The sequence below is a fragment of the Camelus ferus genome, chromosome 7 (assembly GCF_009834535.1).
Source record: "Camelus ferus isolate YT-003-E chromosome 7, BCGSAC_Cfer_1.0, whole genome shotgun sequence".
Taxonomy (NCBI): domain Eukaryota; kingdom Metazoa; phylum Chordata; class Mammalia; order Artiodactyla; family Camelidae; genus Camelus; species Camelus ferus.
The window spans coordinates 51,858,248-51,886,140 of record NC_045702.1 but is presented as its reverse complement, the minus strand read 5'-3'; the positions used below and the strand labels follow the sequence as shown (position 1 = coordinate 51,886,140).

At 36.5% G+C, this 27,893-nt stretch overlaps 1 protein-coding gene across 16 annotated transcripts in view; it reads right to left on the bottom strand.

The window, feature by feature from the left end:
* Window positions 1–1,418: 1,418 nt before the first annotated feature.
* CRPPA (CDP-L-ribitol pyrophosphorylase A) overlaps window positions 1,419–27,893 on the bottom strand; it is a 331,012-nt gene continuing 304,537 nt past the window's right edge. For 12 of the 16 annotated variants that reach the window (XM_032483917.1, XM_032483901.1, XM_032483903.1 and 9 more), the window contains 3 exons: window positions 24,528–24,586; window positions 23,420–23,542; window positions 5,729–5,847 (listed from right to left, as the gene is read on the bottom strand). The gene's annotated coding sequence lies outside the window, so the exon portion shown is untranslated. Of the gene's footprint in view, window positions 2,646–5,728; window positions 5,848–15,709; window positions 15,788–23,419; window positions 23,543–24,527; window positions 24,587–27,893 lie in introns of those variants that run through there. The other 4 variants (XM_032483907.1, XM_032483909.1, XM_032483906.1 and 1 more) reach the window with 4 other exon arrangements.

The window sequence follows — 27,893 nt, the reverse complement described above, 5'->3', positions numbered from 1 at the left end:
TGTAAGATAAAGTTCAGAACGGGATTACTATGCCATGAATTTGGGGGCGGGGGGATGGGGAGCAGAGTTTGAACTAAAAGTTTACGAGTCGATGTGGCACACTGTCACTTTTTCATTGCTGCAGTGAAGCTTTTTACTTAACCTCTTGAAAAGGACTTTCTGTGTCTTTTGTGTGGCTGAGCAGGGATAGCTTATCTGTATGTTATGCTTTATTTAAGTATGTGAATATGATATTCATGGATATATATATATAATCATAATAACACCTACATTTCATACTATCTGGGCTTTATAAATATAAAGTAAATAAATCTCTACAACAAGGCTATTTGGCATACAAAGGGAAGCACAGGGAATGTCTGCGATTCACTCATGGTCCCACATAGGAGGTGATGGTCCGGGTTCTAGACTGTGCTTTCAAGCACTCAACCATTTGCATTTCCTTTCCAAGGGAAACTTGGATAGGAGCACGAATTATCATTTTCAAAGATGCACAGATGCTCCTTTTGTCACTGGCAAAGCCCAGCGGGGTCCCCGAAACAGAGGACAGGACCTAGGTAATAAGGTCTGTGCTCTTGTGCTGAGTCTAGTTTCACCTGCCAGTCGGGGTACGTGTGCAGAGGTCTTGCACCTACCACGTGGGACTAGAGTTCCCAGGGCAGAACAGCGGCGCCAGAGACCCCAGTTTGGCAGGCTGTGTGCAGAAGTTCCCTGCAGCTCAGCAGGCCATGTGCAGAAGCGCTGTGCGCTGCACTGCAATTCAGGATGGATGGAGCAGGCCACATGCAGAGACGCAGCTCGCAGCACTGCCAGCTGGAGCCCTGAGCAGCACAGCTGCGCCTGCCCAACAGGAACTCCGCCTCCCGGCTGACAAGGTCCCTGTAAAGCAGCCCCGCCCCCAGCCTGCCGGGGAGAGCATGTGCTCTGGAGCGAGAGCTCTCCCATCTCCATTCTTTGATCAAAGAATAAAGCTTTCCTTTGCTTCTGAACCCAATTCATTCTCATTCTATTAGCTCAAATGACACTGGGCAGGAGTACCCTTGTTAAGGACCAACTTAGGAGGTTAAGTAACACTTTCAAGAGAAACTAACAATTTTATAAAAGTAGAAAAGGAAGGAACACCTAAGAAGGCAACACAGAACAGTAGTTAGGAGTTAGGGCTGAGTTTGGATCCCATCTTCTGCCTGTTTTCCAAGCTGTGTGACCTGGGACAAGTAGCAACCTTCTTAAGACTCAGTTTTCTCATCTGTTGAATGGGGGTGGTAATAGTAGGTTTGCTTTAAAGATTAAATGAGATGATGTACATTAGGTTACAAGTACCCAGGACAGTAACACTATAATAAATTGTGGCAATTAATTTAATGTCTTTAACATACATTGCCCCGAAACAATCTAATAGTGAATTCACCACAACATAATTGAAAGTTTCCTTTTGTTTTATTCCTAAATACTAGAAGATTTTTTTATAGAGATCAGGGATTTGAAAATGGCAGAGATATTTTTGTTTACAAGAAAGAATTGTGCAAAGTAATTTTAGTACATCCAAATTCTGACAACAAGCTGAAAACAGGAAGCAAATAACAGAAGACACTGAGAAGCAGTTGACTGAGATAAATCAGAACAAGTACTGCCTCCTTCTTAGTTCGCTCCCCAAATTGCCCAAGTCTTAGATTTCTTCTGGGCTATGTAGTTTACAGTCACTGTGTCCCTGGAGCAGAGCTGCTTAGAGCTCAGCATCGTGGCTTCTAGCACCAAAGGAAGGTTTATGACCAGATCACCCTAAGTCACTCTGTTTCAAGCCGCCAGAGCAGTTGCGGTTAAGAGAAATGGTAGAGGACTTCTATTATTTAAGACCAGTTTTGTTTTTTTTTTTTCCATTGGAGTGATTCAGTGTGCATTGTGTGTGCACATGTGTTCCAGTACAGATGGAGACTCAAATGACTATCAGACCCTTTGGTGTGAGTTCAAATTTCCTGAAGGTGTTGGAATGTCTGTAAAACATCAGATGCCCTTCTGCATGAGTCTTTTTTCTTTTTTAAGTAAATATATTTTAATTCTCTGCTGATTTGAAGTCTCACTTTACTTAGGGATAGACTGGACAGTCTTTGAAAAATTGTTCACAAAAGAGTTTTTGAGTTTCTGGCAGGTAGCAGACTTTCACATTAAGAAGTTAGATATGATTTGTCTGTAACCAAAAACCAGTCATTGTGTTTGTGTGTTTCCTCCCCTGAAAAAAAATCTAAAATCTTTATTGTTCCAATACTATTAGTCATATTTTATAGAATTATTGGTGAGCTGCTGTCATCACTCTTACAATGCATTTTTCCTGCTTAAGCTTTAGAAAGTGTTTTCAGGGAAGCTTGGACAATGTTATCAATATAAGTGCTGAGGTTTTATTTCTAAGCTTTTCGATCACTGAAGCGTAGCTTCCTCGGACTTCTTCATTTTAAACTAATCTCATTTGTTAGAGGAAAGAACCCTCCCCCAGCGTTGAGCTGTAGTAAATTGTGCAGTCAATGACTTCCACCCAGCTACATTTGTAGTTGAGAATCTAAATGTTAAAAAAAAAAAAAATGCTGTGAAAAGATGGGGGTTTGGGGCAGATAGAAATTTTAGTTCACAGTATTTCCATTCTCAGCCAAAACCTGAAAACACAAAAATATCCATCAATTAAAACACCATCAGCAACCAACTGCAAGTATGCTGAATACGTAGCTGCTTACAGCATGCTTTGAGGCGTGTGCATGGCTTCTATTTGCCCAATTATTCGTCTGCATAAGATCTCTTGGTCCCTGTCCCATGACAGAAACTACCATTACAGTCGCTCTCATGGATTACAAACCAAAGATTAAAGCAATGCACTAGGATGCCCCTGTGACAATGGAATGTATGATAATGTATCACTCAGGATATGCTAGCTTACGCTGTGGTAGCCAGTGAACTCCAAGTCACAGTGACTTCAAGTAATAAAAGTTTGGTGAGAGGCTTCATGGTATGGAAGCTAGAGGGAGGGATCGGATCCTGTTTGTTTGGAAGCAAAGAGCAGATGTTAGAAAAGTTAAAAAAAAAAAAAAATAGAGGGAAGTCAATTTACTATGCAACTTTGCTCATACCAATTTTTCTTAAAACTACATTGTTGCAAGTAGTATCAGAGCTTTTTTAAGGTAAATATTAACATACTTTAAAAATAACACAAGATAGTAAATATTGTATATAAGAAGATTATCGTAAAAAATATTACCTGTTTTGTGGACCACTACACATAACCAAGCCCAGTCATTCATTATTTGCTTAGCATCAAAAGAAAATAGCTGAAATTTGAAATATGCATACACTAAGGTTTATGTGTACAAAGTTCTGTTTGCTTAGGTAAGTGTGTTTTATAAGTATCCTCAGAATTCACTAATGTGGATAACTATTTGCCTGGAAATCAACTTTTTTTTTTTTGAATACTATAAGAGGAGGTGGCTACTTAAAGTTTATTTCAACCTTAGATGTCAATGTTTCAGTATTTTCATAATTAATCATACTTTTGCTTATCGTCACTCTCTGGAACCATGAAGCTACCTATGAATGCTAGATTACTTCACTATTTTTTTGTTGTGTCTCAGGAGTTAATTCCTTTTTATGTCGAATAGTATTACATCGTACAGATACATAACAATTATTTATCAGTTCATCTGTTGAGGAACCAGTTTTTGGTATTACACATAAAGGTGCTTTGAACATTTTGGCACAAGTTTTATACAGATGCATGCTTTTGGTTCTCTTGGGCATATACTTAGGACTGGAAGGACTGGGCATAGGAAAGAATTTTTAACTTTTTAAGGAATTGCCAAGCTGTCTTCCAAATGATTGTACAATTTTTGATTCCTTTGTGCGTTGTATGAGAGTTCCAATTGCTCCATATTTTCACAAACGTTTGGTATAGCCAGTCTTCTTAATTTTAACCACTCTTGTAGGTGTGTAGTAGTATCTCGTTGTAGATTTAATTTGAATTTCTCTAATATTCAGACTGTTTTCCTGTGTTTATTCATCATTTGAAGTGTTCTGTTAAGTATCTGTTCACATCTTTTATTCTTTCGGTAGTGGTGGTTGTTTGTAATTTACTTAGAAGAACTCTGCATAGTCTTGATACAAATCTTTGTCTGATATATGTGTTGTGAATAGTTTCCACCAGGCTGTTGTGTTTTTTTTTTTTTTCCATTTTCATTTTCTTAACTGTGGTTTTAGAAGGGCAAAAGATTTTTAAAAGTACATCTTAAGTTAGACAGTAGCTTTTCTAAAGAAAAGGACTGCTCTCAGAGTTGCATCACATTCCTTCTGGGTCTAAGCTATTAGGCATCATTAAGGTATAAACAGTCCAGAACTAAAGATAATCATAACAAAAACCACCACCACAACAATGTCCATTTCCTGAGTCCTGAGCCTGTGCCAAGCAATGTGGTTGGCTATTTAAATAGGAAGTGACTGAGACAGAAGCCTTCCCAACTACAAAATTATACAATTTTTATCTCTTCCAAAGCCAGCACATTTCTGGTGGTGCTTCATGGCTACTCTGACAGCTTGAAAAACAGTGGATAAAAAATACGCACTTGCAAATACCCATTTCTGTGACTCTGACTCTTAAATACTGTGATACTGAGACGGAAAAGTTGAATCATGACAGTGATAATCTCAAAATGCAAGATCAAATCTCTTTGCATTCATCTCACTTTTTAAGAATCGATTGGGCCAGTAATATAGCATTACATCAAATGACTAAGAGGAGTTGCTTGTTTTCATTTATTTTTAAATTATTTTTTCTTCAGAGTTACCTAACTTTTTAAATATTAAAGCAAACAAGTACACTGTGAGGAAAACCATATGAATTTTTAAAGTAAAATACAAAGCTTGTGGAAAATACTATTCTTATATTGGATTATTTCAATTGTACCCTCCTGGCAAAGTGTTCAATATTCAGTGGTATTTGTCATGTGTTTCTCTCTGAAAAAAACAGCTAGTAACTGGGTTGCAAATCAAAGGGAGTCCTGAATGGTGGTGAAAAGTTCCCTATACACATGCTTAGAGTAAGTTCTAACTTCAGTGTAATCAGTTACAATTTTCAAGCAAATGAGCTGAGATTAAATAATAAAAATATTCAAAAAAGCAAATATACAAATGTGGAAAATATTATAAATAAATTATAAAGTATAGATTTAAACAAATAGGTCAATAATTATAGATATAAATATATTAAATTCTTTATTAAAATCAAAGATTTTCATACTGAATTTATCAACAACAGCAACAATGTTATGCTTGTTACAAGAGATACATCTAAACTAAAAAATAGAAAAATATGAAAAGCAGAAACTAGACACACACAAAAAGCAACTGTAGTGATAGTAATATCGAAGTGTATAAGGCAGAAAGCATTAGTAGAGAGAAAAAGGAAATTTTCATGGTGATAAAAGGTTCAATTGATCACAGTGATAAAAGCTTCAATTCTAAATACCTAATTATGTAACTTCAATTTTATAGGACAAAAATTATTTGAAATTCAAGGAAAAGTAGAAAATTAATATGGAATACTATACGAATTATGATCACTGGGCTATAAAGCAAGAAATGAAAATAATATTAACCATAATAATATAAATGGTAATTAGGTCCAGATTAGGTCTTGAGGGTGGGGCCCTCATAATGGAATACACGCCCTTAGAAGAAGAAACATCAGAGTACTTACTCTCTCTGCATCATGTGAGGACACAGCCAGGAGGTGTGGCCATAGCTAGCCTAGGAAGAGAGATCTCATCAGAACTCTACCCTGCTGTCATCCTGATCTCCGACTTCCAGACACCAGAGCTATAAGCAAAGAAACTTCTGTTAGTTAACCCATGCTGTCTATGGTATTTTGTTATGGCAGCCAGGCTAAGACAGTCATCGTTACATTATTCAAAATATAATTCCTTATATGTGAAAAATCACCTCCTCTTTAAAACAAGTTCATTGCCATGAATATCAAGGTCCTGTTGCCAAAGAAGAGTACACTGAAAAGCAGGATATGAGAAAAATGGAAAGCAAGTGAAAGCATTTTTCAAATTTAAATTAGCACACAGCTACCAGATACTGTAAAGTCCACGAAGGCAGGAACCGCATGAGTATCCCCAGTGCCTAGTGCAGTGCCTGTCGCGTACCAGTGCTTAACGTCTGTTACATCACAGAGTGCAAAAATGAAACACAAATGGTAAAGCTCCACAAACCAATGTTCTTCTGAAATCCCATAAAAAAGAGAAGAGGTTACAACAATAACAAACATTTATCTTTTCAGGGGCTGATTATCATGTAACAAGTTTTCCAACTTTTAACGTTGCTGTAAATAGCATATCTTGGTCTGATAAAACCAGTCTCCTAATACTCTCTTTACACAAATGACTAATTCTGGCTTCTACGATTGTGATTAAGCCCTCTCCCTTGCTTTCTTTACCATCTCCTTTCCCTTGTCTTCCTTTCCTAGTCCAAATCCTGGATCCTTTCATACTAAACGGGGGCATGTAATAGTTTCCTTCTTTGCCTTCTTTCGAGCTAATTGTCCCAAAGAGGGAATCACTTTTATTTTGTATCAGTCCCGAGAGGTGTATTTCAACTTATTCAGGAAAAGTGATCATGTTTTATTAGCCTGCATCACAGAAAGTTGAGAAGATTTTTTTGATTGATACACCAATAAGCTGTCATTATAGAGAACCACATCTAGACTATGGGCCTGGATAGAATTTCTAGAAATGGAACTATCAGGGAAAATCTACAAAAGAAAAGTGTAGCTCCAAGTAAGACTTATATGTATGGTTCTTTTCAACTTCGTATGTGTTTATACTTTCACTAAATTTCCAAACGTGTTAATTCAAATTGGTCTCCTAAGTATTCCCTTCTGTTGGTAGCATTTGGCTGTATCCTGAAACGAGCAGCTGCCACAGAGCATTTGCTCAAGCTTCCTTCCTCACAGGGAGATTAGTACACATTTAAGTTTGTGTTAATCCCCACCTGTAGTGCGATGACCTCTGTTGGTTTTCAGTGAGTTCAAATAATACAACAAAAATAGTTTGCTCTCATTTGCATAATACGGGACTATAGCAACAGTATCTGCACTGTTATTAACCTGTTTTGCAGTAAATGATGTTTACGTATGGTCTTGGACATGTGGTATCTATTAAGTAATGTCTCCAAGAATGGAAGCTTACTTACTTGTTAAGTGGAAACCAAAATGTCAAAAATAATTTGGGGGAAAGTAAAAGTCAGTGGCAAACGTTGACAGTCGTGAGGCTTACTGAAGTTATCAAAAATGCAGATGACTTAGACATTAATAAAAAAAAGATAACAGGTTTTCAGGCTTGACTGGGACCATGTATGGCAAGATTTCAACATCACTTCACACAACATGACACATTTACTTTTTCCCAGGGCGGTTAAGATTTCAATTATAATGTAATACACATTTTATTAGTCTTCTAGTAATACTGTAGAAGAGCAAATGATTTTTAAAACAAGGACATTGATTCTGATTCTATGAGGCCTTCTTGATTTAAGAAGAAAAAATAATGAAACATTTTTTATATAAGGGGAAAATACTATCCTCCATGGTTTTATTTTTGTTGTAGAATTTTTGCTCTATTTCAGATGTCTTCAAAAATGACTTGTAATGGCCTAGCATAAACATAATGAGAATGCATTAATTACAAAATGTTTTCAAGTGTAAATGATCAGGATTCATTTGGGAGAGTCTGGAGTACTTTGGTCTAAGCATAAACGTGGTATCTCACCGAGTGTTTTATGCTTAGTAAGAGAACTGTGATTGCTGGCATCTCGTGTGACTTGAGATCCAATAAAGAAGTGTTCAGCTCCTCTAAGGCCAAGCTGCTCAGAGCCTGAGTGTGGATTTCTGATAAACTCTTCTGCACAGTTCAGCTACCCCATTCATAGTGTGAAAGAATGATGAGAACAAACAGAACATCCAAAAATGTTGGTACCATTAAGTAAATCCTTTTGTGTTACATCACCACTCAGCCCTTAACGCGGTAGAGGGTTGTAACATGAATTCCAGGACGGAAAAAAATTTGAAGTGTATTGTATATATGGATAGGTTGAAGAAAGAACAGAAAAAAACCCCACTACTTTGGATCTTTTATTCTCCAACTTAACTAATTACCATTGATAAGTCATAAAAAAATAAGAAAGTTGTATTTCTATTTTTTTGTTTAATCAAACGCATTTCAAAACTGAGTTTCTCTTCTATTTTTTTATTTAATCAAACTCATTTCAAAACTGCGTTTGTGTCCTGCAAGGCTGGTGTAAGATGCAACCTCAGTTTTTCTGGGGCCCCGCCTAGACCGGGTAATACAAAGGTCCCAGAGGTAAGAAATGGGAAATTGCTCTGGTCCCCTGTGGACACTTGACGCTGGCTGCTGCAGGGAGGCCTGTGGTCTTGGTGGTCTCAGAAGCCCTGATGCTCCTCTTTGGGAATCTTCAGAAAGGCTGAGAAGCTGAGAATGTCAGCAAAGTTCTAGAGGGTTATGTGATCTTTGTCCCTCTCTGGGGTCAGAGAAAAACCGCATATTTTTCTGTTTCTTAAAGGCATACCCCTCTCCCTTGCCCCTACTGGACCCCAACACTCTACCTTCACTGATTTTAGAAGGAGTCTGCTTTACGCAGCTTGTTTTCTGCTCTGCAAAAAACCCCCAAGGAAAGAGATGACAAAGATCAGCTACCTGCCTGGAATGAAGCAACTCGCAAACCTGTATGGAGCACAGCTGCTATTTAGTATTAGAATGAAATGTTGCCACAAAAATGAGTAAACAAATGATGAAAAGTTTGCTATAATTTTTTAATTTTAATGGTAATTGAACCAATATAGGAAAACATTTTGTCTTCTCCCTTCAGTACAATCCATTCTAAGAAGCCTTAAAGCACATGACTTAATTTTTTCCCAGCCATTTTTGTTTAGTTTCCTTTGGACTCAAACTAAAATGACTTTATCACTCACTAGGCTCTGCTCTCCAATCTCTCCCTAATCCACTCATGTCTCCTCTCTCATCTTGACTGCACTGGTGACTGCACTGCTAAGGTAACTCCTGAGAAGGGTACATCTTATATTTATTGACTCTCAATGTTTCCAAAAATGTTGGTTGATACAAGCTATATTCTGTCACTGCCATATTCCCTCACCATCAACTGGTGATGTTTTGCTCCCCACACACTCAGTTCCCAGGTCTTCTTGATTTTACTGTTGTCCACTAATTTCTGTGTGTTGGCATTTTACGATGCTCTGGTTACCTTCCAGCACTTCATCCATAGCCTTGTCTTGAGGAATCTGCCTGCCTACGTGCAGATTACCCTTCATTCCACCCTGTAGAACATCATAAGTCTTCTGAAAGTACTGGTTTAGCTTTGTATCCTTAGTCCTGCTCAATAGTGTTCATTCTCTCCCTTGTTCAGAAGGATTAATGCCATGCTATTCAGCGTGGCATTCCCAACCTACAAACACATGGACCCACCTTTCTTTTTTCACCTTATTTCTTTTTGTATTTCTTCAGAAAATCAATCTAGGCAACCTCTTGTGGTTCCCTCTCTGCAACCCACAGGTCTCCATCCCTGTTTTTATAGAAAATATTTCGCTAGTATACAATATTGCTTTCCTTCTGCATCTGGGGAAATCCCCAATATTCTCTAAGTTGGCGTCAAGACCTGCCTTCTCCAAAAAAAGTACCTCCCAGCCTTTAGTAAAGACGGTGGCTTCTCTTGTCTGAAAACTCCCAGGTATGCTTTCTTGTCACCATTATTTCCTTGAGTGTATACTTGCTTAGACTTGTCGTTGCTCTTCTTGTATTTTAAATCATTCATATTATTAATGAAGTTTTACCCGAGTGGCTGTATATAGACTGTGGGCTTGAGTGTGAGGCTGTGGGTCCTCTCTGTAGACCCGTGGACAGAGATCTGCACCACCTGGAGCTATTTGATCCTGCTATCAAGGAGCCTGGAGTGAACGTACAGCCATGCCTCAGCCTAATGACTATGGCAGAGTTCAGAAAAGAACATGTTTTTAGTGTAAATTAACATAGAATAAATGATCTAATGTGTGTGTATATATACATTTATGCACCAATATGAATATATAGATACAGCTTCTGCTAGAAATAAAGTCGCTAAGTACATCTTGATTTTTGATAGTCAGAGAAAGGGATCCCACATTCCTCTGGAACAAAATAAAAAGAAACTTAACTAGTGTAGGGGATGTCTTTCCTCCAAGAGAGAAGGAAAAAACTTGCCTCCAGCAACTAAAATCCAATAATCTAAAAAAGTGTTGTGCATGCATGTAAAAGTGAATAACATTTGAATTATCCATTCATCAAAGCATTAGAACTCCAAAACTCATTTCTGCTCTGCAGAATGGCGCCATTGCACATTTCTGCTCCAGAATAATTCGTGCGGATGGGTCTGGCAGGCAAACATGAAAGTGTGGGTGCTGCACGGCTGGCAGCTGGCCCAGTATTTAACCCTGCTGTTTTAGAATGCCATAAAATAAGCACAATTTAATCTTTCTAAATCATTGGGTCAGTGGCTGTGATTTCCGTGGAAAATAACTTCAAAGAAGACAGGCACCTTTGTTGATGCTTGTTTAAGCAGCCTTGAGTGCCAATATGTTTAGGAATAGGAAACAAAAAAACCTCAAAGTCTGTATGTAATACATTCTTGGGATTATATACCAACGGGTGTGTAGACGGGCCTATTAAGTTTTCCTGGTGGTAAGGATGTGTTCAGATTGATACAATTAAGAGATGATGTCATCTGCTAAAAAGTCATCACAGGTGGATAGATACTGCTTGTTAAAATCTATCAAAGCAGAGACTTTGTGCCATGGATTGAACAGATTGGTGGTTGCCAGAGGTGGGAGTTAGGGGTCAGTGAAATGGGTGAAGAGATGCAAAAGGTACAATCTTCCAGCTGTAAAACACATATGTTATGGGTATGTGATGTCTCGCATGGCGACTGTAGCTAATACTGTACTGCACATATGAAAATTGCTAAGAGAATAAATCTTAAAAATTCTCATCTTAGGAAAAGAAAATTCTCTAAGTATAGTGACAGATGTTAACTAGGCTTATTGTGATATATACAAATATCAAATCATGATGTTGTACACCTGAAACTGCTATAATGTATGTCCATTATACTTCAATTTAAAAAAACAGATTTTGCTATGGGCAACACAAATCAGTATGTAAAATTGTGATGTCCACTTGTAACCTGGAAAAAGCACAGGATACTCCTCACAATAGTCTCATTTAATGAATGACTTGGATCTGAAATACAGATGGCATCAGTTTATCTGGGAAACTTAGAAGAAACAAGTTTATTTAATGCTATTATTCTGTTATTTGACAGTTTGGAGAGTATTGTGTGTTTTATTTCAATAACTGTGTCTATCATATATGGAGACAAATTCTGTGGAAAGTAACTGATCTTCCTTGATTAAAGCAAAGGATATATTCCAAATTAAGGAAACTAAACTTGAAGTATTCTAGCCTGAAGGACCCTATTGTCATATTTAAACAAATTTTATCATGGTTAGTGAAAATCTGAGACATGGTTCATTACTAAGATTTTCTCACCTTTTCTTGATGAAAAAATAATGTATAGAAGACCAAAAATGCATTATTTTTCCAATGCATTTATCTTAAACTACTCTTTTTGTCTAAGTCTAAACCAAAATTACTTTCAGTATCAATAACACAAAGCAGTTCGTCTTTACCTTCAAGGGCTACCATAGATAAGTCACATTATGTATTTTATTAAGAACCCTCAGGTACTTTTCCTGTCATTAATTCTGTCCATTTTCTGTTGTGCAAATATTTTACTTTGCCTCCTTTCTTTATATTTTGTGATGACAGCTTGTAATTATCTTGTCAGTAACAGTCCCTTATGTAACTCAACACACTTTGTTGATATTTAGTTCCTTTCTCCTTTTATATGTTCATTGCCAATCTGTATTTCTCTTCCCTACAAAAACTAACATGTGCAATTTGTCCTAATACCATCCTCAAATGCCTTGCCTCTTGGATATCCTTGTACTTTTTAGATTGTCAATCTCTATCTCTGGTCTACTCCAACCAATGAATTTTGCTGTTATTTTCCCTTGGCTCTCAATGATTAGCCAGAAAAAATTAAATGGTCTAACTCTATTAACAAATGCCATTATCAACATGACAGTGGCTGGAGCAACTTTTATACTAATTCCCATTTCACCCAGAGATTGTTGCAGGTGTTTACATTCTTACCCAATCTGTAGGGTTCACTCTCTGTTAATGATCTATCCTTCTTAACCACAGGGTAAAATTTCCTCCCCTCAAATCCCATGGAGATACAGGTTTGGATCCCCCCAGGAGACAAACCTAGTTAACAGAGCTACTAGTTGGAAGGGATGAGAGTACTAGTTACTCTCCAAAAGACGACCCACCGACTAACCTCATAATAAACTAACACTTTCTGATTCCCTCTTGTAGCAAAACTGTACCCATTTTTAAAGACTGAAGTCAGTCAATCACCCCTTCCACTATGGCAACTCATTTACTTCCCTCATAGTCTTTAGCAAAGGAGCCTGAAGTAACGATTAATAGCTATAGCCTAGATTTCAATGGGACTATCTTTATGTCCATCGGGGAAGGATTCTCCTTCGGGAACCAGAACTTCTCAATCCACAGACCCTAAATTTGTGGCAATGAGAAGCACAAGTTCCACAAGTATGTCACTGGGAGTGATGGTGAGTAAGATCACTGTGACGTCTACCACTTGGGTTCCAGATCCATGTATTCTATTTGAAGACAAAGCGGCTAATGGTGTGTGATTCAGAGTGTACACTCAGTCCTGAGGATGGTGCAGTCCTAGAGGAGAATCCTGGCAGGGTATCATTTCCAAACTGTGTCTTGAAAAGGTCAAAGTACTGTGCTTCCAAGCTAGAGGCTTCTTTATGGTCTTGTATATGGGAAATAACCAGTGGATCCTTTAGTCATGTTTCCACTGCCATGTGTCCTCTACTGTAATTATCAAATTATTTGGTATTATGTGTCGGTGAATAAAACACTCTGTAAACCCTCAGATAGTGGGTCCAGACAAGGCTCTGCTGGCATGAAAGTCAAGAGTGTGGGTCGATTACAGTCGAGATGAATTGCTGCTGCTTTCAGAGTAGGAGGGTCCTATGTAGTCACCCAAGAAATTGATTGGACCCTTCACGGTACAGTGCTGTACTAGGGTCCAGGACTGGTCCCTTTGCTGACAACTTGCACATTTAACAGGGGCAGTCACTAGATGAGCATTGGTGAGTAGCAGCCCGTGCTCCAGAGCCCATCCATAGCCCCCACGTCATCACTCTTCATGCGTCCGCTGTGCCAGCACTGGAGTGGACAGTCATGGAGCCTGGGTGATGTCTACTGGCGGAAGTCGAACAACTTGGTTGGTTAGTGCCTCTTCTGTGGACAGTGTATGTTCTCTGATGGACATTGACCGGGATTTTGTATCTTCATACTTTGTGTTTATTCCATAGGTCCATATACCTGTCACTTCTCTAGACCTTCCTGTCCCCAGTTTTCCATTTTTAGTTTTTTCTGCCGGTGACCAGTCAGCTGGGCTACTTATCACTGTCCATTAGTTCATGTGCCCTTGGGCTGTTTCTCTTTCCACGCAAAGTGGGTGCTAAATTCACCACTCTTGAGTTCTGCCTATTGTGAGAGTTTTCCTACACCACTTCTTTTCAGGGAAATCCCTGAATTGAGCTATAGTGGATGAGCCATCCATTTTCACTGAGCACTAACATAAGTTCCACCTTTTAGTGAGCCTGTTACTGCGGGGTATTCTCCTCCATCAGCTGGTTATGGGGGAGTCTTCAGTACTGCCACAGGTGTGACTTGGGGGAGATCTACCGATACAACAGTGGCAGATGATGTAAGGGGTGGTTCTGGGCCACCTGCTTACACAGAGTACCTTTTCTCCCTGTCCCTGCTTATGCCTGACTCTGGGTGTACTCCTTCCATTTCTAATGACTGCTGGGTCCACCTGGCCACATTACTTCAGTAATATTAGAGGACTCAGTTCATGATGGCCACCTCTGACTGCTTGGTCACTTGATGTCACATGATCAGAAGCTCCATTCTACAAAGGCCCAGTTTGCAGTAAGTACATAGTTCTTTGGAACAAATTCTAGGGCCTACTCCAGAACCCAGGGGTATGTGTTTGAATATTTCCACCATAGGTGCCATAGTCAATGCTTTGATCCTCTCGCCACAGATACAACTGGTACCACAGTACAGTATGGCTCGTATGGCAGGGTGTTTGTATACCATTCTGTCCTTTCCTGCTTTGAGCCCCATTAAAAGCTGGGGACCTTTCATGTCACCAAAAAAAAATGTTAGAACATTATTCCTAAGTGCTGAAGATGATGGCTGCAGACTTCAGAGTTTGGGTACCAAATACAGAATTTTGTGCTACTTTTGTAGATTCTCTCTATCCACACTTTTCCTTAAAAAAATATTTAAATTTCCACTATCGCCAAACTTTGGCTTGGGCCAGGGGTATATGAACTTGTATTGGAAAAATTTTACCTCTTTATTAAGCCTTTTCTTTAATTATGTTCCATGGTTGTTACTTTGTCATTGATAGGAATTGAGGTATAGATATTTTCATATCACATTATAGTTATTCAGTGTATCTTGAACTATTGTTTCTATACTTCATTATATTTCATTAATATTGTGAGTTATAGACCTTCCTGCGAGCTCCTGATTTTAATAATTTAATTTACAAGTGCATATATTACTACATCAAAAATGCATAATTTTTTACATAACTGATATATTTCAACATAGTTGATTTGCTTTATAGTTCTACATGTTCATGTTATGTATTTACAAATATTTTCCTGAGAAGGAATCCATAAGTGTCTACAAAAAACCAAAGAGGACTAGTTCATGGTGTAGATTTTCCGAACCTGTGCCTAAACCAGTCTCCTCTCTCCTGCACACTCCTTTATGACATTCAGGCTTCGGCTTAAATGGCAGCCCCTCAGAGGCCTCCCTGACCACCCACTCTAAAGCAGCCTCCCTGGGCACTTCTAACCACACTATCCTGTTTTTCTTTCCTTGGAGTATTTATATGCCTGACACTTCCTTGTTCACACGGGTGTTTGTTAGCTCAGTCCATCGTACTTGATCTAGTTGTCATTTCCTTCTTAAATGTCCCACTGTAATATTTCAGGCTTATCCCTCTGGATCTCCTTCAATGGATAAATTCCCTTTAAATGATAATTCTCCTTGGTGTCTCTCCACCAACACTTCCTTTTTCTCAAATTCATTTTCCTCCCTCATCCACTCCCAGCATCAAAAGTGTATTAGTCCCAAGGAGACATACAGGCCCACAGTCCTTTTATCTATCTTGTGTCCTGTGAATATTCATACATTACCAACAGAACTCATACTTCGGCTTATTACATGCTGCTGCCCAAGATTCTGCTAAAAGATACTACCTTTTATAGGATGTAAGTAACATACTACTTTTTAAGTCTAAAAAACTTAACCTCTTGCTCTCTTACCCCTTCCAATTTAGTTCTAGCCTACATGTAGAGAAAGACCCAACTATCTTCTGAGCATCTCTTAACTCAGCACAGCTGCCCTGCTCGTCTGCTTACCAGCCACATGTCCGCTCCCTTCTCTAAGAACATGCAGTGATTCAGCCACATCAGACCAGGCACTCCACACACCTGCCCCTGGAAAATAAATCATCCCGTGTTGTTCTTGTAATGCCTACGTCTGTCTGAGAATGTTTCCCTTATTTAACAAAGCAGAATTACTAAATGTCATTCAGGAACACTTCTGATTGAATAATTATTGCTGAAAACACTTACCACACTAAATAACAAAAAATATACTTTCTGGCATTTCTTTTGCTCCTACACAAGAAGCTCTATGAGTGGTGGAGACATGTCCTATTCCCACAACGGTGTCTGGCTCTGTTCTCAACATGTATCTGTTGGATAAATTTACCATCTTTCCCAAGCCCCCTCCTCCCGGTGCATTCCCCATTTCTGTTAATTGCACTAACAGGTCTCTAGTCATTCAAGCAGCGTTCCTTCATTCTCCATCTCATTATTCTCTTTAATAACCATAACATTAATCGCTCATGCCTTTGGAATCCATCCTCCCTTCTCTATCTCATCTGCCACTGCTACATTCCCTTATTATCTCTCACCCCGTGTTTGGAGACACAGTCTTGTTTCTCTACCTAAAAACTCACTTCCTATGCAGTCTGTTATTACTCTTCAGTGAATGGTTTAATTGTTACATGGTAATTTTAAAAGTTTTAACATGACTATACATTACCTATATAGTGCTTAGAATCATTAGCCTGGCATAAATGCCCCTCCTAATGTGCTCCAAATCTACTATCTAACCCCAAAGTTTTTACTTGCCAGCAAACCTTCTGTGACTTGAATCTTCTTTCTCTTTTTGGAATGTAAGCTTCCATATTGGTCACATGTCAACTTTCAAGTCAGGTTAAACAGCCAGCTTAAATATTTACATTAAAAAAAATTCTACAAGCACAGATAGTATCTCCCACATTTATCCTGTACTCTATACTAATCATATGTATACTGCATATTCCTAAAGATAAGCACCCTGCCTTGTTATACTTACAGAGCCTGACTTTATATATTTATTGTATTTAAACAACTTAGTGTTTGCCAGCATACTCCATTCAATGCGTATTCCTTTACTTAGATTATAATTCTACTGCTCAAAAACAGGATATCAACAGGAAATGTTATAATCAAATTATAATCATAACTCAATAGCCTAGTGGTGGAAGCCCCAATTTAAAGACATGGTGAAATAATAATGACAAATTATTAGGTAAAAAAATTCAAATCAAAAACAACATAAAGTGGAGAGACCAGCCAGGATGGTGAAGTAGAGGGACTCTGAGCTCGCCTCCTCTCAGGAGCTCACCAAAATCACAACTATCTGCAGTACAACCTCAATGAAAAAGACTAGAACCTATGAGAAAAGATCCGCTACAACTAAAGACAAAGAAGAAACTACAGGTAGGAGGGCAGATTCATGATATAATCAAATACCCTACCCCCCCCCCGGGTGGGCAACCCACAAAACTGGAAAAGAATTACACTGCAGAGGTTTGCCCACAGGAGTGAGTTTTGAGCCCCACATCAGGCTTCCCAGCCCAGGGGTCTGGCAGGGGGAAGAAGAGCTCCAGAGCACTTGGCTTTGAAGGTCAGTGGGGCTGACGTGCAGGAGCCACACAGGATTAGGGGAAATAGAAGTATCACTCTGAAAGGGCGCACACAAAATCTCATGCATTGAGTCCCAGGGCAAAAGCAGTAATTTGATCGGAGCCTGGGCCAGACCTACCTGCTGGTTTTGGAGTCTCTTGGAGCACCCTGGGGACACAGACACTGGTGGCAGTCATACTGAGGAACATTCAGTCCCATGAACATTGCTGCTGTGGCAGCTGACATCTTGGCTTATTAGCTTCAAGATCTGGAACCACCCACAGCCCACAGGCTGCAGAGGGACACCTTAGGCCAAACAACTCACTGGGTGGGGACACAGCCCCAGCTATCAACAGACAGCCTAAAGTCTTCCTGAGACCACAACAACCTCTAGACATGCCCCTAGAGATGACCCTGTCCCCCGGAGGGCCGAGACCCAGCCCCTCCCACCAGCAAGCCTGCACAAGCCTCTAGACCAGCCTCACCCACCAGAGGGAAGATTCCTGAAGCAAGAAAACTACAATCCTGCAACACAGGGCGGACCCTAACCTGGGACCAGCTGGGCCCTGGCCCTGCACACTAGAAGGCCAAAGCAACCTTTGGGACACCCTGGAACCCATACCAAACTGCCGCTGAACAGAAACAAGAAATGAGAACTTCAGAGACCTCTGGAACAACATCAAGCATACTAATATCTGAATTGTAGTGGTCTCAGAAGGAGAAGAGAGCGAGAAAGGGCCTGAGAAAATACTGGAAGAGATGATAGCTGAATTCTTGCCTAACGTGGGAAAGGAAACCATCACCCAAGTCCAAGAAGCGCAGAGGGTCCCGTACGAGATTAAACCAAAGAGGAACACGCCACAATATATTGTAATGAAAATTTTAAAAATTAAAGATAAAGAGATTAAAAGCAACAAGGGAAAAGCAAAAAAACAGCATCCAAGAGAAATCTCATAAAGTTGTCAGCTGATTTTTCAGCAAAAACTGCTGGCCAGAAGGGAGTGGCATGTTATATTCTAAGTGATAAAAGAGAAGAATCTACAACCAAGAATACACTACCCAGCAAGACTTTGATTCAGATTTGATGGAGAAATCAAAGGCTTTACAGACAAGCCAAAGCTATAGGAATTCAGCACTACCAAACCAGCTTTCCACAAATGTTAGAGGAACTTCTCCAGGGGGAAAAGAAAAGGCCACAACTAGAAACAAGGAAATTATGGAATGAAAAAGCTCACCAGTAAAGGCAAACATACCGTAAAGGTAGGAAATCATCCACATACATAGCTCATAGACAGGTTAAAAACAAAAGTAGTAAAATCATTTGTATCCACAATAAGCAGTTAAGGGATACACAAAACAATGAGGTGTAAAATGTGGACTCAAAACCAGTAATTGTGAGAGGAAGAGAGTACAAATGCAGAATATTTAAAATGTATTTGGAAATTAAAAGAATCAGAAACTTAAAATAATCACACACAGAGAGAGAAAGAGAGACCGTTATACAAAAACCCCATAGTAACCACAAACCAAAAATCTATAATAAATATACACACAAAAAAGAAAAGGAATCCAAACATAACACTGAAAATAGTCATCAAATCACAAGAGAAGAAAACAAAAGAAGGGGAGGGGGGAAAGAGCCACAAAACCAAATCCAAAACAATTTTTTAAAATGGCAATAAGAGCATACAGATCGATAGTTATCTTACATGTAAAGGGATTCATGCTCCATCCAAGAGACACAGACTGGCTAAATGAGTACAGAAACAAAACTGATAAACCTTTAGTCAGACTCACCAAGAAAGAAAGAGAGTGAGTCCACATCATTAAAATCAGAAATGAAAAAGGAGAAGTTACAACTAACACCGCAGAAATACAAAGGCTCATAAGAGACTACTATGAGCAACTATATGCCAATAAAATGGACAAGCTAGAAGAAATGGACAAATAGAAAGTTACAATCTCCCAAGAACAAACCAAGAAGAAATAGAAAATATGAACAAACTAGCTACTAGTACCGAAACTGAATCAGTAATTTAAAAACTCCCAACAAAAAGTCCAGGACCAGATGGCTTCACAGGTGAGTTCTATCGAACATTTAATAAAGGTATATATGACTAGATCCTCACCTAACATTGTACTCAGTGGTGAAAAGCTGAAAGCATTCCCCTAAGATCAGGAACAAGACAAGGATGCCCTCTCTTGCCACTTTTATGCAACATAACTTAAATAAAATTATGTCTTATTTTATCCCCACAGCAATCAGAGAAGAGAAAAAAAAGGAATCCAACTGAAAATGAAGTAGAACTGTCACTATTTGCAGATGACAAGATACTATACATAGAAAATCCTAAGGATACCACCAGAAAACTACTAGAGGTCATCGATGAATTCAGTAATTTTGCAAGATACAAAATTAGTATACAGAAATTGTTGAATTTCTATACACCAAAAACAAAATATCAGAAAAAGCCGTTATGGAAACAATCCAATTTACCATCGCATTAAAAAGAATAAAATACCTAGGAGCAAGCCTACCTAAGGAGACAAAAGACCTGTACTTAGAAACCTGTAAGATGCTGATGAGAGACTGAAGATGAAATAAACACATGTAAAGATATACTGTGTTCTTGGATTAGAGGAAACAGTATTGTTAAAATGACCATACTACTCAACACAATATACAGATTCAGTGCAACCCCTGTCAAATTACCAGTGGTGTTTTTCACAGAACTAGAACAAAACATTTAAAAATTTTTATGGAAACACAAATGACCCGCACCTAGACTAAACAATCTTCAGAAAGAAGAACACAGCTGACTTCAGGCTATAGCACAAAACTTCCTGACTTCAGACTATGCCACAAAGCTAAGGGATGGTACTGGCACAAAAACAGACACACAGATCAATGGAACAGGATAGAAAGCCCAGAAATAAATTCCTGCACTTATAGTCAGTTAATCTGGGACAAAAGAGGCAAGAATACACACTGGAGAAAAGACAGTCTCCTCAATAAGTGCTGCTGGGAAAACTACATGTAGAAGAATGAAATTAGAACATTTTCTCACACCATATACAAAAATAAACTCAAAACGGATTAAAGACCTCAAGATAAGACCAAATACTCTAAAGCTCCTAGAGAAAAACATAGGCAGAACACTCTTTGACATAAATCGCAGCAATATTTTTGGGGATCCATCTCCTAGAGTAATGGAAACAAAACAAAAACAAACAAATGGTACCTAATTAACCCTAAAAGATTTTGCACAGCAAAGGAAACCATAAACAAAACAATAAGACCATTTACAGAATGGGAGAAATTATTTGTAAACGATGCAACCAACAAGGAATAATTTCCAAAACATATAAACAGCTTATATAACTCAATTCTCAATAGCAAGCAAACAAAACAAAACAAACACAGCCCAATCAACAAATGGGTAGAAGACCTAAATACACATTTCTCCAAAGAAAACATACAGATAGCCAACAGGAACGTGAAAAGATGCTCAATGTTGCTAATTATTAGAGTAATGGAAATCAAAACTACAATGAGGTATCACTTCACACCAGTCAAAATGGTTATCATTAAAAAGTTTAAAGATAATAAATGCTGGAGAGGGTGTGGAGAAAAAGGGGCCCTCCCATACTGTTGGTGGGAATGTAGTTTGGTGCAGCCATTATGGAAAACAGTATGGAGATTCCTTAAAAAAACTAAAAATAGACTTACCCTATGATCCAGCAATCCCACTCCTGGACATATATTCGAAGGGAACTCTAATGAGAAAAGATACGTGCACCCCAATGTTCATAGCAACACTGTTTACAATGGCCGAGACATGGACGCAACCTAAATGTACATTAACAGATGATTGGATAAAGAAGATGTGGTATGTATATCCAAGTGAATATTACCTAGCCATAAAAAAGAATGAAATAATGATACTTGTAGCAACAACGATGGACCTAGAAGACAATCATACTAAGTGAAGTAAGTCATACAGAAAAACAAATATATACCTTCTATGTGGAATCTTAAAAAATAATTCAAATGAACTTGTTTACACAACAGAAATAGGCTCACAGACATAGAAAACAGACTTATGGTTACCAAAGGGGAAAAGGGTAGAGGGACAAATTAGGAGTTTGGGATTAACATACACACACCACTATATATAAAATAGATAAACAAGGACCTACTGTATAGCACAGGGAGCTATTTTGTATTATCTTGTAATACCCTATACTGGAAAAGAATCTGAAAAAGAATATATACATATAACTGGATCACTTTGTTGTCCATCTGAATCATTGTAAATTAACTATACTTTAATTTTAAAAATATGTCTAAGACTAAATTTGTGATACAGATTACATCACAAATGTTAACATAAATTGTACTTAGGTAGTTGAAGAACCAAGTATTTTTTTGTGTGTGTGTTTTTATATATTTTACAAATTTCTATTCATTGCTGGAAGTTATTTTGATAAAATAATTTAAAGAAAAAGTATCTAGAAACAAGTATTACAATGAAATTTTACATAATAATGTATAATATAATGCTTATTATGTTATTATATTATATTATTAAATATTGCCCTTTCCATACTACTTAACCTAGACTACTTGCTTTCCATGGCATTAGCAAATTAAAGTTGTAAGATTTTCTAAGGATAAACATATTAGAATTATCTCTTGGTGACATTGGTACTAATGCTTCTATATTTCTACTTCAAAGTTTGAGTCTAGGAAAGAGAAATACAGTCTTTTAGCTGAACAACAATGTAGCCACCAGTTAGCTTCATTTACATAAGAATGTATAATGGAAAGCAACTAGAAAATAACAAAAATACATGGATTATGTGTTTAATTCAATTAATTTGAAGGGACCTTTAAAATAAAACATAAGAGAAAACAAAGGAAAGATTTAAGTTAGAAAAAAGCATAGTTAAATGTTTAGAAAATAGAAAAATAACAGAATTAGAAACAAAATATACTGGCTCTTTTGGGTGGGGAGCACAATAACATGAGTAAAACTAAATAATCAGGAAAAATGGAGGTAGAATAAAAACACATATTAAGAATGAGTAAAAATATTTATGGACATAGAAGAAATTTTTAAAAATTTAATAGAAAACTCAGTATAACAAAAATTACTTTGAAAACATGGAAAATATAAATTACCAAACTGAAGATATAAAGAAGTGAATCAGACAATAAATATAAAAGAAGTTCAAAAGTTATTAAAGACTTGGCTCACAAAAAGGCTAGACACAATTTCACTGATAAATTTATAGAAAATCTTAGAAACAGTAACAGAGCAAAAATCTTTGCCATGTAAATGTGTCAAAGCACAAAAGAAGCATGTATTTTGATTTTAAATAAACTGTCTGCAAAAAGGTAAATTTTATTCCAGTCTAACTTAGGTTAGCTAATCTACTTAAAGCATACAACAAAAATATCACATTCCAATCTACTTACAAGATGAACATAATAAAACAATACATATAAAAACCCAATAGTACTTTTAAATATCTTAAAAGCTTTTTTCATGGAAAGTAAATATGTTTTCTATTAGGAAATTTGTTAATAAAACTCACTATATTAACGTTTAAATGATGAAAATGACAAATCCATCTCAATATAAATGGATAATCATCTGAAAAAAAAAAAAAGCCAGTATCTACTTCTAAATCAGAAATATGTGACTAGATCTCTAACAATGTTAAAATATTTTTTCTATCATAAACCAGTAAGACGAGTATACTTTGCAGTGTAATCTCGTTCCGTTAGTATTAAAGTAAGTGTATTAATCAGGGTTGTCCAAAGAAACAGAACAAACAGAATATACAGAGATACAGATGAGAAGATTATAGGAACTAGCTCACAAGGAAGGTTGTAGAAGCCAGGAAGTCCTACAATCTGCTGTCTGCAAGCTGGAGAACCACGAAAGCTGGTGGTATATTTCAGTGTCAGACTTAAGGTCACAGAACCAGGGGAGCCAATGGTGTAAGTCTTTGGTCCAAAGGCCCAAGAACCAGGAGCTCTGAAGGCTGAGGGTAAGAAAAGATATGGACATCTCAGCTCAAGAATAAAGAGAGACAATTCACCTTTCCTCTGCATTTTTGTTCTGTTCAGGCCTTCAATGGGTTGGATGATGTACAGCCATACTGGTGAGGGTGGATCTTCTTTATTCAGTCTGCTGATTCAGATGCTCATCTCTTCCAGAAACACTGTCAAGAACACACCCAGAAATTATGTTTTACCAGCCATCTGGGCATCCCTTATGGAAGGCAAACTGACACTTAGAATTAACCATCACAATTAGAATTAAGGTAAGGGTATCTATTATCACCAGTATTATTTAATTACTCCATAAAGTAGTCAACAAATTGTCAGTATGTCAGAAAACAATAGCAACGATAAGAAGAATGAAACGAAATTTTAATTATTTGTGGATTATATGATAATTTCTTTAGAAAAGCAAAATAGCTATTGCATAAATTATTAGAAATTATAACAAATTTCAATAAAGTAGTCATTTGCAAAATAAAGTCTTCTTCTATGAACAGTATCACATATAAAATACATAGTCCATTTGGAAAATCACTTAAAATAACTTACCTATAAGTAAACTTTAAAAGAAATAGTTAATATTCACATGAATACGATTATAAAACTCTATTGAGGGACATTAAAAAGATCTTTAATGGGATGAAATCATCCAATATTGTATTTACTGGACAGTAAAATTTCAAAATATTTACAAATATCAATCCTTCTTAAATTAATGTGAAAATTCAAGGCATCCCCATTGAAAATAGACATTTGTTTCTTTTTGGTCTTAAATTGGACATGAATAAAGCAGAGAAAGTTCTTTGAAATAGAAGCAATGGAGTGTGACCTACTCTTACATAGCAGTAAATTTCATTATAAAGTTAAAATGATTGGAAACATTCAATACTGAGGCAGAAACAAACATCAATGGCACAAAATGGACAATCTAAAAATAGATGTAAATATGCATGGGAAAATAATATATGTAAAAGCTGGCATTTCTACACAGTCTAGATCATTCATCATGTGGTATTGGGCCAACTGGCTTATAATTTGGAAAAGAAAATAAACTTGGAAAATAAACCTGGGCAACTTATTCACTTCTATGAAAATAAATCCCAAATGGGCTTCAAAGTATTATACGTGTAAAAAGCAACAAACCTAAGAAATTGTTTGCAGGTATCTTTCATCTTTGGGGTAGGGAAGCTTTTCTAATTATTCTGCAAAATTCAAAAGCCAAAAAGGAAAAAAATTAATAAATTTTAGAACATAAAAATTAAAATACATAAGAAAAAAAAGGAAAATCCTTAACAGAGTGGAAAGACAAAAATAAGATAGCAAAATGGGTAATAATTACAACAGAGAAAAAAGTCCTATAAATTGTAAGGTAAACGAGAAATAACACAAAAGAAAATTTAGTGCTCGCTTCGGCAGCGCATACACAAAAGAAAATTTAGCAAATTGTCTTAACTGATATTTCAAACATATTCAGTGACCTAAAAACATGGTTAGCTTTTTCATCTCAACAATACAAAAAAATTACAAATAAAAATGAATTATTATTGCCATATGGATGGCAAAGATTTTTAAAAGATTAGTAAGGCAAATTGGCAGTATTTATCAAAATTTCTGTTGTGTATATTCTTTGATTCCATAATTCCAATTCAAAATACCTATTCACAAACACACTAGTGGGAAAGATTTCTGTATGAAGTTAATACAAAGTAAATTTGTAATAGGGAAAACCTGAAAATAACCTAAGTATTATTCAATAGAAGGATTAAATAAATTAACATAAAAAACTTGATATATTTACAAGTGAAGAAAAGGATATTGTAGAATAAAGTATAGAATAAGACCCCACTTATGACTAAGAAGTAGTATTAAGAACATATGCCAAAATAGATTTCTGAAAATGCACAGAGATAACTGGGAGTAACAGTGGTTGTGTGATTGGTGGGAAGGAGACAGTGAAAGAGATCAAAAAGAAAATAAAATTTGCCTTTTAACCTTCTTATATATAGTTCTGTATTGCTAGACATTTTTAATATTAGCATATACACTTTGTATTATTTTAAAAAGAAAAAGGAAAAAGAGAAATTGTGATAAAATTCATGTTTGTAGAGGAGTAATAAACATCCTCTGTCAATTTTGTTGGCAATTTATCACTATTTTTTAGAAAGCATTTGTTAGCATCAATAAATTGAATAATATGCATATACAGTGAGTCAGTAATATTTTCAAAAATTACACAGTAAGTATATGAGCTCAAGAATGCAAAATAGTTTGAGAGACTGCTCAGTGAAGAATTGTTTCTAATAGCTGATATATTGAAACAAATATTTTATCAATAAGGAAACGTTTAAATAACTTATGATATATTTGTTAAGGGAGTATAGTGCAATATTAAAAACATTGGAGCATATCTTTATATAGTGGCAGAGGAAGTGGTCCATGTAAAAAGTTGCAGGACAGGACCTAAAACTAGTATCTACAAATGATAATATTATTATTTACATAGTAAGTTGGTGTATACATGTGCAAAATCAGAAATATACATGAATCTGTTAACACATGTATGTTATACATAAACACACATATATAATCTTTGTTATCATTGAAGAGTAAGATTTGTTATTGTTGAAGATGAAGCAGATTTTCTAAATGTCTGCTCTCATATTGGTAAGTGCTTTCAAATGATGATTTATGACTCAGATCAGAAAACTAAGAACATACTATTCAAAACCATCTAAGTTTTTAGATGTCCAAAGTATTAACATAAGCATAACTTAGTGAAATTAAATAAGTTGCCTTCTTTGCAAAAAAGCAAATTTAATCTATTGAATGTAAATACCTATCAATTTGATGTCACTCTTGTTAAAATATAAATATCTAAGAGCTCAAATACTGCCTGTTTGCACACCTCACATGACTCCATCAGGTGACGTTCAAGGGTAGAAAGACCTGCAAGTTACTCTCACAGAAAATAGTTCACTTCTCCGTAAATCCATGCACTACCAACACTTCCGTCAATGCCCGTATCTTAAAATTGGTATTGTTTTTTCATTCAGTAACATTAAAAATCATTCTCAAAGAAAGGTTTTGCAGCCTTACCTCTGTGGGTTATAGTTGAGAATTTTTTCTTTCCTGAAACTCCGAATGTAGAAATGGATTAACCACATCATTATTAACCCAACTATCCTCTGCATTATTTATATACTCTTAAACAATTAGTGCCTATATTCTCTGGTAAAAAAAAAAAACAAAACTATTCCCATAAGATACGACATTGAAATTGAAATTCACAAAGATAGTATTAAAAAAGAATTAATTATGTTTTCAGAAGACTATCTTATTTCAGATTTTGGTCATAAATAAAATCTCAAATCACTTTTATTTATGAGTTTAAAAATATGCAGATATTTAGTATGGTAATGTACATTTTAAATGTAAGAAATCAAAATAATTTATGAACTGAATCTAAGTATATTTGAAGTTAAGAAACAGATGTTAAATACCTAATTTACACTGAATTATAAAAGGACAGTCAGCCTGATTAACATAATCTCCTTAAATGTATGTTGAGTAAAAGACTACCTTAATGACAGTATTAATTTTTTATGAATTAACTTGAAGTTAATTGTGGAAAGCAAACTCTAAGTAATTTTTAGTTTATATAAAGTCATAGAAAGGCAGAACTCTAAAAACTCAAAAACTCTAAAACTAAAATCCAAGCTAATAAGGAAAATACCAGGAGGTTCTCTCACGAAGGCAGAGATTGCATATATGAATTTCCATTTCTTTTGCACTTATTATACATACATGTAATATACATATGCTTACTTCATTATATGCATACATATACATATACAACATATACACACACACGCCTAATCTCCTGGACTCTAGAAGCAGAATGGCACCTCTCAACCACAGTTGCCCTCACTTAGCAGTTTGAAAGCAAAGTTACTTCATCCTTTTAATAAGGCTGTTTTTAAATTTTGAATCATTTCCTCTAGCTTTCCATGGTAAAGTATATTTTGTAATATTTTTTATATATATAAAATATACTGAATGGCCTTATTAGCTGCAAGCAATAAATGCCACAAAACAGATTTGGAAATTGGAACATACCCAACATAAATGGTTACCAACGATGAATGGGAAGGCATACAGAACAGGGCAGTAAAGCCACCAACACAATATGAGGAAAATCATTAAACGATCTGGAAAAGCATCAAGATGGCTGGCCTCTTTGTAGTTCCAGCACAAAGACTGAACCTTATTTCTCAATATTTTCCCTGGTGGGGGATAACAGCTTGAAAATAATCCCAGATGTATTCATTTGTGTAACCATTTGCTTCTTGTAGCATATAGGCATGGAAAAATTATTGAAGGCTTCAATTCTGGACTTGTATTTTTTTAAATGTCAGGCTTTTGAAAAATAGCACCATTTTTCTTTAAAACCCATTCATTTACCTGGAATGTTGGCCACCAGGCCTATAATATGGACTTGGTTTTGTTAAG